We start from the raw sequence: 17,486 nt of genomic DNA, 5'->3' as shown, positions 1-17,486 counted from the left end.
TCGAGTGGCAGGCTGTGATTGAAAACCATAAACATAGAGATAAAACCCAGCCTTAGCTCTCGCGTGTTGCTGAAGAAGAAATATTCTCTCCACTTTTTCCTTTGCAGTTACTGTGAGACAGATAAGAATCCATCTGGCTACCATGTAATCAAGTATAAATGGTTGTTCCTTCTGTGAGTAGTTAAGGTGGAGGAATTGTTACCCTGTTGCTAAGGAAAGAGGAAGGGGCTGTTCCCGGTTGCCGTGGTGACAAGGTAAGAGCTTTCCCTCGGTACCGCGGTAAAGTTATGAGACAGGTTCTCCTCCTTGTTGCTATGACAATCTAGAAAAACTGTTCTCGTTGCCCCCCACCTCCCGCCGCCGTTGCTAAGACAAGGTGGAGGTAGGGGTTGTCCTTCTCTCGCTGCCTGGTTGCCTTGGAGACGGCGGGTGCCCTGGCCCCGCCCCTCTCGGACTGACAGCGGTGGCCGCATCGCGCCTGCGCAGTGCTCTCTTCCCCCGCAGTCTCTGTGCGTTGAAGCCGGAGACCGCGGCGGCCTCTGCTAGGACCCTCCGCCCCGGAGCCGCCGGCCAGAGTCGCAGCCTCAGCCGCAGCGCCCCCGCCACCTGTCCCCTCCCCCGCCGCCTCCGCCGGAGCCGCCTCGCGCACTGTGAGTCCGGGTAGAGGCGACAGACGCCGTGGGGCTGAGTCAGCGGGAGGCCCGGGCCCCGGCTGGGGGAGGGGAACCGGGCTGTCCCCTTCGCCTCCCCACCGCGCCCCCGCCCCCCAACAGCGTCTCACCCCCACTCGCCTCCCTCCCTCCATCCCTCTTTCCGGGGCTTTCTGGGGCCTCTGCCGTCAGGCCTCTCGGAGCCACTCCCCCTCCCCTTCCCTCCCTCAGACCCGCCTCGGGGGTCCTTCCCCAGTGGATGCGGCTGTACCGCACCTCCGCCACGGACTGATGTTCCTCCTCCCAAACTGCCTCCGGTCCGTCCTTGTCTTTTCGCCTTTCTCCTCTTGGGCCTGACATCTCCGGCCTCTCTGGTTTTCCCCAGTGATGTGACGGAAAAAGAGTGACGGGGGAGAATGCGAGGGGAGACTTGGGGGAGGGGGGACGTTCTGCCCGCCCAAACCTTGGGGCCTCGGGTTTCTTACCCGCTGGTTCCTGCCCTGGCTGGTGTGGGAAGCAGGTCTGGACAGTTCTAACTGGCTGCTAAGAGGTTGTGAGGCTTTCAGAATAGATTTTGCTGAGCAGGGTTCAGCCCCATCGTGATCAGCCACTGTTTAGTGAGCACCCGCCTGATAGTGGGCTCAGTATTGCCTTGGCAGGTGCTATGGAGAGAGACTAGAGGTAGTGGAGGGAGAGGGGAAAAGGTTGCATGTGGGAGCTGAAGTTCCTGCGCTTCCACGGTGTTGTTATGAATAAGCATCTTGCAGTACTGTTTAAAATGCATTTTTTTTTTCTCACAGTACAACTCTGTTACATTTTGAGGTTTGGAAACAGGCCTTATATCATCCATAGCAAGTGCTTACTGTTTGTATGTTGAAAGGTTGTGGCAGGGCTTGATCTCTGATGCCTGTGAATTCCATGTGGTAACCAAATGGGTAATAGTTTTAGTATAACATGTGCCGATTGGAGAGGAACTGAGGTTCGCCTGGCTTACTGCAGCTGTGAGTCCTTGTGGGGGCTGTCACCAGATAGGGGTTCTAACATATTTGGACGATTCCCCAGGTTATGTTTGCTACCCATCCACCTGCTCATTTTGCATTCCCTGATCTTGGAATAGAGGATTCCAAACTGTTTTCTTTTTCCAGCAAACATTGAGCTGAAGTCAGAGTTGTTGTGCATAGCCAGAAGCTGTCTCTTAATAAACGTGCCTCAACTCGAGAGCTCCTAACTCCTGTGTGTGTACCTCATTGCCAACTTCCTTTGATTTTTTTTTCTGTCTTGCAGATTGCAGTATACTATTAGAAAATATGTATAAATATCAGACAGTTAAACTATACAAGAGGCTTTGGGCTTTTTACTTCAGGCTGCAACAGAAATAGATGGTTCATCCCGCTAATGTGGAGTTTCTGGAATTGCAAACAGTGAGACATAATGATTTTGCTTCTTGACTTTGCTCAATCATGGCCTATTGGCAGCCTCCTCAGAGCCACTCCCTACCCCCATAACCATCAGATTAGTTTACAGTAGCAAAGACGGCTGTCGCCCTAGTTTTAAACATAGAGATGAAGTTCAGGAAGACTACAGCCTCCATGCAGCAGTACAGTTTCTTCTGTTTCAAATGCCAGTCTGGGGTTTGGTGGGATGCACCTGCCTATTGGGCAGTGGGAACTGTGGGGCCTGAGAGTTACATTCCTTCTGTGTGGTCCTCTCTGTGTTGCATAGCTCACTGAAATACCCGGGCAGGGCAGGAGCAGACAGCTGTGCGGGAGAGCTGCTCCTCCTGGGTTGAGTGTATTTTGGGAATCAGCGATATTACTGGGGTGGACGGTTGTGAATTAAGAAGCAAGAAAATGTGTCAAGGGCTAGATAGATCAGGAGGGTGTGAGTAAAATGTTCCCTTTCCAGTCTGCTGTGGGACAGTACATTTTCAGAGCATCACTGTGGTTTTTATATGGGTTAATTTGCCTTTGAAATCCATACCAGTGTTTTATGAGATAATGATGGAATGTATTTTAAACTGCTGCTATTGGGAAACAGGACTAATACCTGTGTCTTATACATTGCCTATTCAGTTGTTACTGAATGTAATTGTTAATACCCAGAAGAAGGACATTATTTGAACCAAGTTAGACCTAAATCTATATAATCTATGTTGTAGTTTTATAGCACTATATTTCCTTGATTCAAAGACATACCAGCAATTTACCAATAGCTTTCAGGTAAAATAATTTAACACTACTGGATCAAATTATGTATATTGATTCTAAGGTCCACCCTAATCTCAGGAACATGAAAACAGCCAGGAAGGGGCAAGACTTGAAGGAGGGACTTGTGTGTCTTAGAATTGAGAAAGAATGATATTTATAATATTCTTGCGTGTGGGATGATGCCATTACCGGCCTGCCATCCTGGGAGTCATGTATTGTGAGGACAGATTTCTTCAAGTCCTTCCTCCAAGCCAGCCTACTTTATGGGGTTATGTGCCTAAGATGATTGACTGTTGTGAGGCATGGTATTTGGCTATTGAACAGAGGAAAGTTCGTATGTGGGAATCAACCCAAGGCCTTAATATGGTACACTCCAGAAGCCGAGCCAGCTAGCTGGCCACAAATATCTTATGAGCTACACCTGAATTTAGCCAAGTACCATCTTTCAGAGGAGGAACAGAAAATGTAATTTTTTTCAACCAGAATGCATCTGCCCTGATATGTTTACAGATACCTTTATAAAGATCCTAAGACAAGTGTCCTCCCCCTTAGGATATTAGAAGTGGAGGGGAATTCAAATGCTTTAGTGCAATGTCTTTTCCAGATTTTGACATGAGACACCAAGTTAAGTGACTTGCCCAAGATCACCCAACTAATATAGCAAATATGTGAAAACACTGTAAACTGTGTACACCATGCAAATAAACTTTGGTGGTTATTAGTGGCTGAGTCAGGATTAGAACCCAGATTTCCGGACCAAAGCTGTTCTACAATACCATGTTGTTTCATCCCTCATGTTTAATATTCCAGAGGGTTTTAATAAAAATAAATTAGTAGTCTATAATTAGCCCTGTAGACAAGGGCTTGTTTTATTGTCTGAGACGTTGCAAAGCCAGGCGAAATCCAGTGTCACACTAATTAAATATTTATTCTTACCACCTTAAAAATAATAACTTTTCCTCACACATTCCAACTTCAGGAAGGTTGTTCTTTTTTAAATTCGTATCATCTAATATAAAGCAAATGTGAAGCTGAGTGTCTGGAGTCTTCTCGACTTCTTATCTGTGAAGCTGCTGCATTCCAGAAAGCAAGGTGGAGAGGGCTGAGAGGGGGCCAGGAAGAGCAAGCTGGATTCTCTTCCAGCTCCCAGAATGCTATCTTTTGTAGTTCCTGGGAGCCATGGGACTTCTTATCCCTACGTTGGAAAAGCGAGGCAGTCTGGCCTCTGGAAGAAGACAGACCTGAGTTCAAACTCCAGTCCTGCCACTTTCTGGTTCTGTGGCCTTGGATGAGATGTGGGATCTCTGAGTGCCGATTTCCTCACCTGCAAGCCTGGAATGACTGTTTTACTGGGTGGCTGTGAGGATTAAATGAAAAAGAGTATGTGAAGTACCTGCTTAATAAGAAGTAGCAATCATTATTTTATGTTACTAAAGTATAAAATAAAAAATAATGCTTTCAAAATTTTATTGTGACTTAAATCCATCTTGGATCTTCAATTCAGTAGCCCCCATCTCCCGGCAGACCTCTTGGTGTGTTTCACATGCACAGAGAGAAGATTTGTCCTGTGAAGACCTGGCAGTTGCGGTGTTATTTCAACTGCCAAAATAGAAGTATATGAAATGCCCCTTTGTCTCCATGTATTCAGCTGACCTGATTATCTGAAAGACTGGCAGGGCAGGAGCAGTTGACTGGGAAAGCACAGACGTGGTGTGTTTGTGTGCATTGTGGGGGCGGTTGGTCCTCCAGTTGGGGAGGCCAGTCTGGGGAGCGATCTTAATTTGAAGTGGAAAAGCTGCTGAGCTCTTGCTTATGAATAAAGCTCACATGGCTTTCATTCACTTCCTCTACTATTAGAGGTGTAGCTTTACTCAGTGACTTTGCTCAGATCAGGTTCTGCATCTAGGTGATCTGGAGGGCCAGGGAAAAGAGCTATCCATCTTAGGAGGGAAACCTCCTGGCTGGTGAGCAGAGGCAAAGGGAGGTCATTTTGGATGGCAGCAATTCCAGATGGGCTCAAGGCAGAGACTACCAAGTAATTAAGGAGCCAGGGCCATTCAGATAGGAGAACAGAAATGAATTTAAATTCCGATAACTTTCATGAGGGGAGAAAATGCCCAGGAATAGTGTCCAAAGATTGAAAAAAAATAAACACAACAGTATTCACCTCTGAGAAGTGGGTTTGGTTGTGGAAGAGGGAAAAGGAGACTCGAAGGGGAATTTTTGCTTTATATGCTTCTGGATATGAATCGTTACAAGAAGTATGTATGCTTTTGTAATTTGATGCAAACTAATAAAATTGGTAGTGATTGTTTTTCATCTTTTACTTGGAGCCTTCGATGCATGGGGCACAGAGGGTTAGACTGTTTCCTTCAAACAGGACAAGACAGTTTGCATCATACCAGACTCTTAAGTGATGGCAGGACCTGCCGACATGGCCGTTTCCCTGGCAGCCAAGCATACTGCATTGACCTCCTACCTCAACACCTCTTCCTAGTCTTTTAATCTCTTCTTGAGAATAGCCCACTCCTTCTCTTGACCAGTTAAAGTAATCATTACTTTTCTAATAAGCTAATTTAATTTTCAACTCTTGATGAAAATGGCATCTGACCACATGAGCATATGGTCTTTATGAAAAATCCATGCCTCTTACTTGATAACATCAAGAGGGCTTGAAGTTCAGAGGAATCTCAGCTGAAATGCTGACACACTTTATTACCATGGCTGTGTTTTAGAGCCAACCTGGCTGATAGAGCACACCTTGCACACTGAGCTTTATTAAGTGCTTCTCTTAAGAATTATTGATAAACTACGACAACTTTATTAAGCATTATTGATCTTTTAATTTTCTCCTAAGTTGGTCAGTTGTGTTTTCCAGACAGATGTCTTGTTTATTATAGAAAGATGACACACCTATCATTTGGACACATGCTCGCTTACCCAGGCATTGGGATGGGTCATGCTGAGTAATCCACATTCCGTCATCCAATCTTCCCTTTGGCTTAGAGTACACATTTGTGTGACAGTTGGCCAAGGTTGGTGAGGCACCATGTGGCCAAGGATGGTCTTTCTTCTATGTAGAGTTGACCAGCCAATACTGGTCTAAACTCTAGGTCTTGTTCTCACTAGCATCATGCCCTACAAACTTTGCTAAACTTAGCCAGATGTTCTTACCCAACTTTTTAGCATAATATCAGTGTTTTCAGCTCTGGATATTTCTTTTGCCTCAAGCAAGCAGGACCTGGCCTATCTAAAGTGTTTTGACTCCATGCTAGATTTTTTTTTCTTGAAACTATTTCCTGTATACAGGAAATGATATGATTAAAATAACTGAGCAAGAAGCATGGCTTCAAATCTGCTCAGTCATTTTGACTATATATATCAAAAGCCTTAAAAGGACACATTTCTTTAGACCATAAATTGCTATTCTGGTAATATTTAGAAAAATCAAGGATGTATATAAAAATACTTGTACAAGGATTTTTATTAATGAAATGTTATTAATAATAGCAGACATTTAAAATAGCCAAAAGGGTCAACAATTGGGGATTGGTCAGGTTCATCTAGGTAAAATACTGCACAGGCATTAAAAATCCTATAGAAGAATATTTATTGATGTCATAAATGTTTGATATAATCAATGAAAAAAGCAACATAAAATAGTATGTTGAGAATAATACCATTTTTATAAAGTAAAGTATGAAAACATAATGGAAGAGCATAGCCAAACCATAAGTGATTATCATTAAATAATGGAATTATAAATGAATGAGGTTTCTTTTCTTGGTGCTTTTAAGTGTTTTCCAAACTTTTCTGTATGAAGCAACTGTAACTCTTATTACAAATTTTTTAAACCAGTAATTTATAGATTCCATGTAGTAGAGCAATCTCTACGAAAATCACAAGATATTTAATTGTTTATGATTATTTTGTTTTACTATTATCTTGGTTAATAATAAACACTTCTGAAAGGTGTTTCTTTAGATAACCACTTCACTTCCTCTTGGAGAGTATGCCTGAAGTATTATCGTGTGGGCCTGTGAGTTCAAATCAGCCTAGAAATTTCAAGTTCATCCATCCAAAGTCACCTATCTTCATCAAATGAGATGTAAAAAAAAATATGGAAGTATCTTAAGATAACTTTCTTTGCCTCTTAACTTTTGCTATTTAAATTTATCAGTTTTCAGTAAAACCCTATATACCACAAGGCTGTTTTGGGGGGCTTTGTTTCTTCATGTCCTCAGATTCTCTGGATTCCCAGTTCCCTGGTGTCTTAGGTGCCTTGAGACTTTCTCTTACGTTTGATGGTTATGTACCTATCTGAACTATCTGTTAAGGCCTGCTGCAGTCTCCTTCCTCCCTGTGCCCTTGGGTATATGTATTTTGATCAGCCATCAACTCAGAGGTCCTTTTCCTTCTAGGGATGGAGAAGGTTGGCTGCCCGCCAGCGGCCACCTGATGAACAGAAGCCCTCTGCAGGAACAGACTGGGCAGCTTCCTCTTTGCTCTACCAGGTCTCTGGAGCTGCTGGCTATGAAGGGAGGGGCTGGCCTAGCAGCTGTCCTTCACCTCATCTTTCCCATCCACACACACTTTGTACCTTGCCTCGATGGCTCAGTCCAGTGGACTGATATCTGCTCAGTGGTAGAGTCTGAGCACTGGGGTCTGGGACCTAGAATTGAGAACCACACGGCCTCTCACACAGCTTGGCCTGTGCTGCAATAAATGTTTGCTAAGCAGGATCTACCTCTTCTTCCAAATGGTTCTGACTACCCAAACACCTGTCCCAAATGGGGTGGAGGCCTTCCCTGCCACCTGAGATTATTAGTGAACAAGTCTTTAGGTCAGGCTGGCTGGAGATGCTCCTCCACTTGGAGAGAGTGTCAGAGAAGCATTCATCTTCTCTTGAGGGTATTGTTGTCCTGGTCATCTTATAATTTAAATGGTGTTTCCTGACTCGTAAGAAATGAAATCTTAGCTGTTCTGAGTCAGCGAGATTGTAGTTGGACTAATGTGTGTTGTGCTATGTGAAAGAGGCAGGCCTTGGACCACTAAATAAAATTAAATATCCCTTCCCATATGAGGAGTGTTTCACTGAAGGCTTATCTCCGTTGGTGTAACATGTATTGTGTAGACAGACTTCTGCAGCACTAGATTCTTGGCAGACAGCCTCCAACCCCCTCCCTGCCCGCTTCCCTGCAGATTATTGCCACTTATCGAGGACTCTGATTTAGTCTCTGATTTATTCTGATTTTAGATTGGTAGACTTCACAGCTGAAAGCTCCCAGTTTTGGCATCCTATTAACACTTTTAAGTGACAGGACCACTGCTAAGTACAGAGATGTGTTATGCTGGCCCCAAAATAGCAAGGTGCAGTGTTTAGAGACTTGATAAGACCTGTATTCCGCAGAAAGCACAGTTTCCAGTTTTATAGTTTATTCATATAGATTTGCATATTGTCTTCACAAGGTCTTGTTCTAAGTATACTCTCAGTAAGTACTCTGTAAGTCCTTTCTGTTTTGTATTCTCAGTCACTATAGGATGTAAAAGAAATGTGATTCAACCCCTGTCTGTGAGGAGACAGTAGTCTTGTTTGGAAGATAAGATGGATGTGTGGAATGATTAGTGTATGTGACACCATCAGATGTCAGTAATACATCTTTGGTGCTTTATTGTGTAAGACATGGTCTTTGCCCTTAAGAAACTCAGCTGATGTTTTGGCAAGAGAGTTAAACACAAAATGATGTAAGTCACTACAACACAAGGGCATGGGAACTCCAGCACTGATGGGAAGGGGTGCTTTGGTAACCCAGAAGGAGGAGTGACCCTGAGCCTGTGAGAACTAGGAAGGCTTCACCGAGAGAGACACGCTGGAGCTGAATGTGCAAGGACGATGTGGGATCCTGCCCACCAGAGGACAAACGAGTAAAAGTTCAAGTGAAAGAAATAAAAGGAACAGTGACTTGTGAGTCATTAGTCCTATAGAGCCTAAATTCAAAAAGGATCCTGAGAGGAAAGTAATAATTGCGAACTGGAATAATCAGAAGAGACTTCACAAAGGAAGTGGAACCTGAGTTTGCTCTGAAGATGAGCAGGCGATGAGTAGACAGAACCCAGGGAGGGCTTTCCATAGAAGAAGGTGCAGCATCCACAAAAGAATAGCCAGGAATGTGTGCGATGAGGACTGTAAGAAAGTCGCCCTTACCAAATCGAGAGTGTGAGCTGGTTTCAAGTTTGGGACAACGTTGGTGACGTTAACCAGATGCTAGGAAGTTGAAGAGACAATTCAGAAATGAGTTTAGTTTTAGACATGGAGAACTATAGGTGACAATTGGAGGCATCTAAGTGGAGTGATCACAGAGAACCAGAAGCTGAGGGCGATGTTGGGATGGAGCTATAGATGTGGGAGTCAACGGCACAGAGGTCGTGGATAAAGAGTATAAAGACCAGAGCTCCAAGTAATAAGCTTTGAGAATTATCCATAATTAGGAAAAAAGTGAAGAGATGTGGGGAGGTTAAGATGGTTCAGCAGCATGGGAAGAGCAGGTGTCAAGCATTTCAGTACTGCTGGTTTAACTAGACTTAAGGATTTATCCAGAAAAAAATCATGGTGATTACTAACGGTGTCAGTCCAGTAAAACACTGGAGATAAAGCCAGATTGCATAAGGTTAAGGGAGAAACTGGGTAGAGAGAAAACAGAGGCAACGGATGGTCCCCAGAAACAGCAGAAGGGAAGGGGAGAAAAGTAGTAACCGGAAGAAGCAGTAGGATCAAATTTTTTATTTTTATAAACAATTCTATTCATTGTCAGCAAACATAAGTAAAATTGTAATGTGTGTATTTTTTGTTTATGTGTATTTTTATGTATTAAGATGTGTTTCATCTGCAAATTTCTCTATATCAACATAATCCATGTATTTGTCACTTCAAATGTCCCATTCCTTCTGTAGCATCGCATCATGCTGATACCAAAGTTTGCCTAACCATCAATCTAGTATTGGGCAATTAGGGTATTTCCAACATTTTGCAAGTGTAAATATTTCTACTCTGAACATCACGGTACAAGTTGCTTTGTGTGTGTGGGCGGGAGGGGGCGGTTCTTTCTTCAGGATATATCCCATGAAGTGGAATTACAGAGGCAAAGGGTATAAACAGTGTTGGGTTTTTATAAATTGAGATGTAATTGACATATAACCTTATATCGGTTTTAGGTATACAACATAATGATTCAATATTTGCATATACTAGGAAATGATCACTCAATAAGTCTAGTTAACATCCATCACCACACATAGTTACCAATTTTTCTTTCTTATGATGAGAACTTTTAAGATTTCCTCTCTTTTAGCAACTTTCAAATGTACAATACAGTGTTGTTTACTGTAGCTGCCATGCTGTACATTACATTCCCAAGATTTATTTATTTTATAACTAGAAATTTGTATACCTTTTGATAACCTTCCCCCATTTTGCTCACCCCCTACCTCTGGCAACCACCAATCTGTTCTCTGTATCTATGAATATGGGGAGTTTTCTTGTTGTTTTTTGGTGGGGTTTTTTTCGTTTTGTTTTTGTTTTTGTTTTTTTTAGATTCCACATATGAGTGAGATCCCATGGTATTTGTCTTTCTCTATCTGACTTATTTCACTTAGTGTAATACGCTCAGGGTCCACCCATGTCATCACATATGGCATGATTTACTTCTTTTTATGGCTGAATAATACATGTACATGTGTGTGTGTGTGTGTGTGTGTGTGTGTGTATGTGTGTGTGTGTGTGTATACATACACACAGGTATATATATGTGTGTGTATTGCATACATATGTGTATATTACATACACGTTTTCTTTATCCATTCATCCATTCATATACACACACACACACACACACACACACACACACACACACAGGTATATATATGTGTGTATTGCATACATATGTGTATATTACATACACGTTTTCTTTATCCATTCATCCATCAGTGGATACTTAAGTTGCTTCCTTTTATTGTTGTTTTTAACAGATGTATTATACATTGTTCTCCATGGTGATCCAACCAACTTACCATTAGAGTAAGAGTGTGGCATTGACTTAGAATGATTTCTGATAATAAGGAGATCTAAGTACGCATGTTTGATGGCAGGAAGGAAAAAGAGTTATTTGAGGAAAATAATCCGGGTACAAGAGAGAAAGGGAGCAAAAAGGAATGATCTTGAGGACACCAGGGAAGAGGTAACCTTGCAAAGGAGGGAAGGGGTTCCTTCCTCTGAGACTGGCAGGAGGAGAAGGTATGGCTCTTTTTACCCCTGACTCACAGGGTGAAATCCAGGGGAGAGGACTGGAGTTCCTGCTAAGAAAAGACCTTTCCCACTTGCTGAGGTCGGGGTGGGGTGAGGTCTTGAAGGCCTGAATTAACCACTGTGAGAAATGAGCCTGGGTGTATGCAAGATGAATAAAAGTCTTGTTGCTCAGGGACAAGGGCTGAGCTGGACCCATGAATTCATAATGGGCTAAGTCTCTGAAGTCCTGCAGCCTAAGGAAGCAGCAGTGACGGAGCATCAGGATGGGGGTGTTGCTTGGCATGTTTAGGGCAAGATTTCTGAGGAAGCAGAATTTCAGATGGCAGTGCGGCAGCTGGCCCTGAGGTCAGAGGTGGAAGGAAGTGCTACAAATCTAAGACAAGCACTGGTGGTCAGTGGAATGTAGGGGCAAAGAAATTACAGGCTCCAGTGAGACCAGAAAGGTTCGGAATATGAGGGATGTGCACTAAGGAGGTTATTGACAAAGGAAGATTTTAATTCTAAAATTTGTTCTTACTTTTAATTATTTACTTTTGTGTAACGTTTGGATTTTTTTTTTTTTTTTTTTTTTACATGGGCATGTATTACTGGGAACATTTTTTCAGCTGATAATTAAAATCTCAGGAGTGGAGCTGTGCCTTCAGGGTGTGGCTGGATTACTCTGAGCTTGATGAAGAAGTGAAGATGGAGGAGAATCACAGAGTCTGGCTCGATAAGGTGTTAGAACTGTAAGGTGTCTCTGCTTGTCAGCCAGTAGCTCCCATGGTCGCAGCTTGTCCATGGCACCCAACCACCCAGCCCTTAACTACCCACGCACCAGTAGTGTTTAAAACCTGAGGACAACCTTCTCTAGGCTTGTCAGTTGTTTTTTTTGATGTGCTTTAGTGTGGGTCTAGCGTTTTCCAACTCTCTGACCAGGTGCCCTACTGAACCATTCCTCTCTGGCCTCTGTGAGTGAAGCTTTTTCCTCTAGACAGGTAGAGACCCTTGCCGGGAATGCAGTTTTGTTAGTGGAGTGTGGGTTCCATTTCAGCCTCACTCCTCCCCTCCCTGGGCGCTTCATGCAGTGTACATACTGGGCAACTGTATATAGCAGCCTTGTTTCTCTCATGCCTGTTTTGAAACTTGGCCTAAGGCCCATGCCACCTCTGACCCCTCTCCTTCTCATGTTGTCCTAGGTCATCCACTTTGACCCTGACCCTGACTGACTCCCTCGATTGTGGCCTATATTTCACTTCCAGAATTCACATTACCTTTGTGCTGCATAGCTGGAGCCATTTACACAGCTGACTATACATAACAGTCATGGGCTGATAGGGAACTGAGCAAGGTGGAATCTCATGGAAAGTCAGGTACAGCATCAACATGGGGCGATGGAAAAGCCGGGGCCAGTGTTCTGCATTCTTTCCAGGCCCTTCGGCTGAGTCTAAACCTTGCCCGGATATTTTGTAAATGCCTTTTCATTAAAGCCAGGACTAAGCAGGAGTATGGCTCCCCGCCAGCCCCTACCGGGAAGGAACAAACAGCTAGCAGTGCAGGCCTCAAGCCAGGTGGGGTAGGAGCTAAGGTACATTGTTTTGCATGAAGAATTAAACGGGCTCTTTGTAAACATAGCCTCCTGCCATTATTCTTTTCTCTTTTCTCCTAGTCAGCCTAGGTGAGGATAATTAGCCCTTGGCCCATAATTAGTAAAATGAAGAGGAAGACTACAACTGATAGGCTACAGTTACACTAAAGAACCTTGAACTTGGAGTTAGGAGACCTGGGCTTAGAGTTATATGACCTTAAACAAATCACATCTTTCCTTGATCCCCGGTTTCCTTTTCTGTAAATGAGGAATCTTTGCATGTTCCCTCTGCCTGGAACATTCATTCCTGGCCTCTTTGGGCTGTCTCTCCTTAACCTCACATGTCTTGGCCTAAATGTCATTCCCTCAGAGAAGCGTTCTGTGACCTTTACCCCAGCTCCACTCCAGGCGGAGGCCCTGTGACTGGGTTTTTCATATTGTGTATCACAACCATTGCTTATGAGACCAATTATTTGGGTTGCAATCAGTACTTTTTAAATGAATAGACCAGAAAATATCAGAATGCATCATCATTCATAGTAAGAGTAAGAATTGTTATGAAACTCGTTTTATTATATATGTCTGTATGTGTGTTTGCATATATATTAGATTGTAATATAAAATGTACTTTTTATTAAAAGTTTGAAAGCCATTGCTTTCAAACTCAAGTCCTGTATTTTTCCTCTATAGCACTTAATGTGACTATAATTATATAGTTATTTGTATGATTATTTTATTTCTGATTATCTACTTCACTAGATAACAAGTTCCATGAGTTAAGGACCAAAACTGACTTACTCATCCTTATAAGACCTAGAAATAGTCGAGGCTCAACAAATAATTGCTGGATGAGTGGCTTTCTGAGGGATATTTTGTCGTTGTCATCCTTAGTCTATGAAGTGGTTCCTAGGAGTGAGTAGACAATGACTGCAGTAAAAAACTAAAGAGCCCTCACATTCGTCCCTAGTGGACAAGAGTACCAGAAAAAGCAGTTTCTTACTAAATGAAATGGAGCCAAGCAACCTACCAGGTACGGAGTTCAAAACACTGGTTATAAGGATCATCAGTGAACTTAGGGGATGAATAGATGAGCTCAGTGAGAACTTCAACAAAGGGCTAGTAAACATAAAAAAGGACATAGAAACCATAAAAAAGAACCAGTCATCAATGAAGATTACAATAACCGAAATGAAGAATACACTAGGAGGAATCAACAGTAAATTGGATGAAGCAGAAGATCGAATCAGCGATTCAGAAAACAAGGTAGCAGAAAGCACCCAATCAGAACAGCAAAAAGAAAAAATAATTTTAAAAAATGAAGATAGTTTAAGGGATCTCTGGGACAACATGAAGCGTAACAATATTTGTGTCATAGGGGCTACCAGAAGGGGAAGAGAAAGCAAGGGATTGAGAACCTATTTGAAGAAATAATGACTGAAAACTTTCCTAATCTGGTGAAGGAAATAGACATACAAGTCCAGGAAGCACAGAGAGTCTCAAACAATGTGAACCCAAGCAGACCCATACCATAATTAAAATGGCAAAGACTCATCATAATTAAAATGGCAAAGGTTAAAGACAAAGAGAGAATCCTAAAAGCAGCAAGGGAAAGGCAGCTAGTTACTTACATAGGTACTCCCATAAGACTGTCAGCTGATTTCTCAACAGAAACTTTGCAGTCCAGAAGGGATCGGCATGAAATATTCAAAGTGATGAAAAGCCAGGGCCCACAACCAAGATGACTCTACCCAACAAAGCTATCATTTAAAATGGAAGGTGAGATAAAGAGCTTCCCAGGCAGGAAAAGCTAAAGGAATTCACCACCACCAATAACTATGTACCTATCAATAATCACTTTAAATGTAAATGGATTAAATGTTCTGATTAACATAGACATAAGGTAGAAAGAAAACAAAACAAACAAACAAAAAAATGGCATAGATGATAGAGGCTCTGTTCATCCCTCTGGTGACCAAATCAAAGTTGTGATGGAAATAAGGAGCAGCAGCATATCGCCTGGGATCTAGATGAACAAGCCATACAACTAGGGAGAAGTCCAAGAAAGCACTCTGCAATAGCAGAAGGTAGGATGGGGTGAGGACGTGGGACTGCCCGGTCCCGAGAGGCTGAGTGAGATGGAGGCTATGGCAGCGGCAGCAGCAGAAGTCTCTTAAAGGGGCCACATCCGCGAGCAGATTTTCACAGTGATGGACCTGCTCGCTCTGAGCATCAGTGCCAATTTGGCTGCATGCAGGGGCACCAGGGACTTACAGGGAGACATTGTCGGAGTGAGGGCCAAGGCCATACTTGCTCGGTACAGAAGTATCTGCAGTATCCATTGTTCTCTGTTGAGGCCTCCCCGCTCCTAGTGCACAGACACAGTGCCACCATAGCCGTGACGTCATCAAACTGGATAACAGAGGTCACTCATCCAAGAGGATTCCCTGAAATCTCGCCTCATCTTCACCCAAGCCACATCCTGGTATAGCTTCAGCTAGTCAGATGTGCCTTGCTGAGCAGTGCCTAGACTCACACTGGAGGCAGCTGGCCTCGGTTTCTGGTGTGGCCTTTTGAGGCAACTATAAGCATAGCATCTGTGGATTGCTTGCTGAATCTTAACAGGTGGCCCCAGAGGGGTAGAGGCTTGGGCTAAATTTGGCCTGCAGCTGAACCCCTCTCAGGACTGTGTCGCTGGACAGACACCTACTTCACAAATCCACACTAATAAGACCGGGAGACTTGGGAGCTTTGATTAGTACATAGAAACAGACACAGAAAGGCAGCCAAAATGGGAAGACAAAGAAGCAGAAACCATATGAGAGAAGAGAACAGAGATCCAGATATAATGGCGTCAAGTAATCTAACAAATGCAGAGTTCAAAACACTGGTTATAAAGATGTTCAGTGAACTTTTGGGAAGTGTAGATAAATTCAGTGAGAACTTCAACAAAGAGATAAAAAACACAAAAAATGGAAATGGAAATTATAAAAGGGAACCAGTCTGAAATGAAGAACACATTATCTGAGATGAGAAGTATATTAAATGGAATAAACAAAGCAATAAATAAAGTGAATAAAGAAGAGAATCAAATGCCCTATCTAGAGGACAGGAAAGCCAATCAGGACACTTAATCAGAATGGCAAGAGATAAGATGCCAAGACTATAAAAATAATTTAAGGAGCATATGGGACATTATTAAGGCTCCAAATATTCATCTGATTGGCATAACTAAAGAAAATCAAGATATTGAACAGCTGTTTGAAGAAATAATGGTGGAAAACTTCCCTAATCTGGTGAAGGAAATGGACATAAAACCCCAGGAAGCTCAGACAATTCCAAAAATCAGGGATCCAAAGAGGCCCACACCAAGACACATCATAATTAAAAGCCAAAGTTTAAATACGAAGAAAGAATATTAAAAGCAGCAAGAGAAAAAATAATTACACATAAGGGAAAACCCACTTCTGATTTCTCAAAAGAAACTATGCAGGACAGAAGGGCTTGGCAAAAAATATTCCACAGGATGAAGATCCAGGATCTACAATGAAGAATAATTAAGCTAAAGGAATTTATTACCACTAATCCAATATTACAGGAAATGTTGGAGGACTTCTTCAAGAAGAAAAAACATGTATCAAAAACAGGAATAAAGAATGGTAACAACTACACTCCTATCAATAAGTACCTTAAATGGAAAAGAATTAAGTGCTCCAACCAAAAGATAGAGTGGCTGAAAAGATTAGAAAACAAGACCCCTACATATGAAAAGGAAGAGGATAGAAAAAGATATTACTTTAATGGACCTAGAAGGTATTTAAGTCAGACAGAGAAAGATAAACACTGTATGATTTCACTTATATGTGGAATCTAAGGAATAAAAAGAACAAACTAATCAAAAACAAACTCACAAATATAATGGACAATTTGGTGACGGACAGAGGGGAGGGGGGTTTGGGTGCTGGGAGAATGGGGTGAAGGGTTAAAGAAGTACACATTAGTAGCTGATGGTCACGGAAATGGGGAGCACGGCATAGGGAATGCAGTTAGCATTAATACTTTGGCTAGGTGGAGGGTCATTGGAAGGGGGGTGCAATGGGGGGATTGTTTTATGAACTATATAGATGACTAACCAATGTACTGTATACTTGAAACTAAATTAAAAAAAAAAAGACATAAGGTAGCCAAATGGATAAGAAAACAAGACCTATAAATATGCTGTCTACAAGAGACTCACTTCAGATCAAAACACACACAAACTGAAAGTAAAGGGATGGAAAAAGATATTTCATGCAAATGGAAGTGAAATAAAAGCTGGGGTAGCAATACTTATAGCAGACAAAATAGACTTTAAAACAAAGGCTCTAATAAGAGACAAAGAAGGACAGTACATAATGATAAAGGGATCAATCCAACAAGAGGATATAACCCTAGTAAACATTTATGCACCCAACATAGGAGCACCTAAATATACTGACTGACATAAAAGAAAAGATCAATAGTAAGGCAGTCATAGTAGGGGACTTTAATACCCTATCTGACCAATGAACAGATCCTCCAGACAGAAAATCAACAAGGAACCAGTGGCCTTAAATGATACTCTAGACCAGATGGATTTAATTGATATTTTTAGAGTGTTTTACCCCAAAGCAGATATACATTCTTCTCAAGTGCACATGGAACATTTTCCAAGATCAACCATATGTTAGTCTACAAAACAATTCGGTAAATTTAAGAAGATTAAAATTATATCAAACATCTTC

The 17,486-nt window shown here is 42.4% G+C and overlaps 1 protein-coding gene across 2 annotated transcripts in view; it reads left to right on the top strand.

Moving 5' to 3' along the window:
- Window positions 1–215: 215 nt before the first annotated feature.
- MAPRE3 (microtubule associated protein RP/EB family member 3) overlaps window positions 216–17,486 on the top strand; it is a 53,702-nt gene continuing 36,431 nt past the window's right edge. The window contains exon 1 of one of the 2 annotated variants that reach the window (XM_011356510.1): window positions 216–650. The gene's annotated coding sequence lies outside the window, so the exon portion shown is untranslated. The remainder of the gene's footprint in view (window positions 651–17,486) is intronic. The other variant, XM_011356512.2, reaches the window with a different exon arrangement.

This window comes from Pteropus vampyrus, unplaced genomic scaffold (genome assembly GCF_000151845.1).
Source record: "Pteropus vampyrus isolate Shadow unplaced genomic scaffold, Pvam_2.0 Scaffold28, whole genome shotgun sequence".
NCBI classification, from domain to species: domain Eukaryota; kingdom Metazoa; phylum Chordata; class Mammalia; order Chiroptera; family Pteropodidae; genus Pteropus; species Pteropus vampyrus.
Note: the sequence above shows the minus strand (reverse complement) of the source record. Positions and strands in the feature narration are given on the sequence as shown.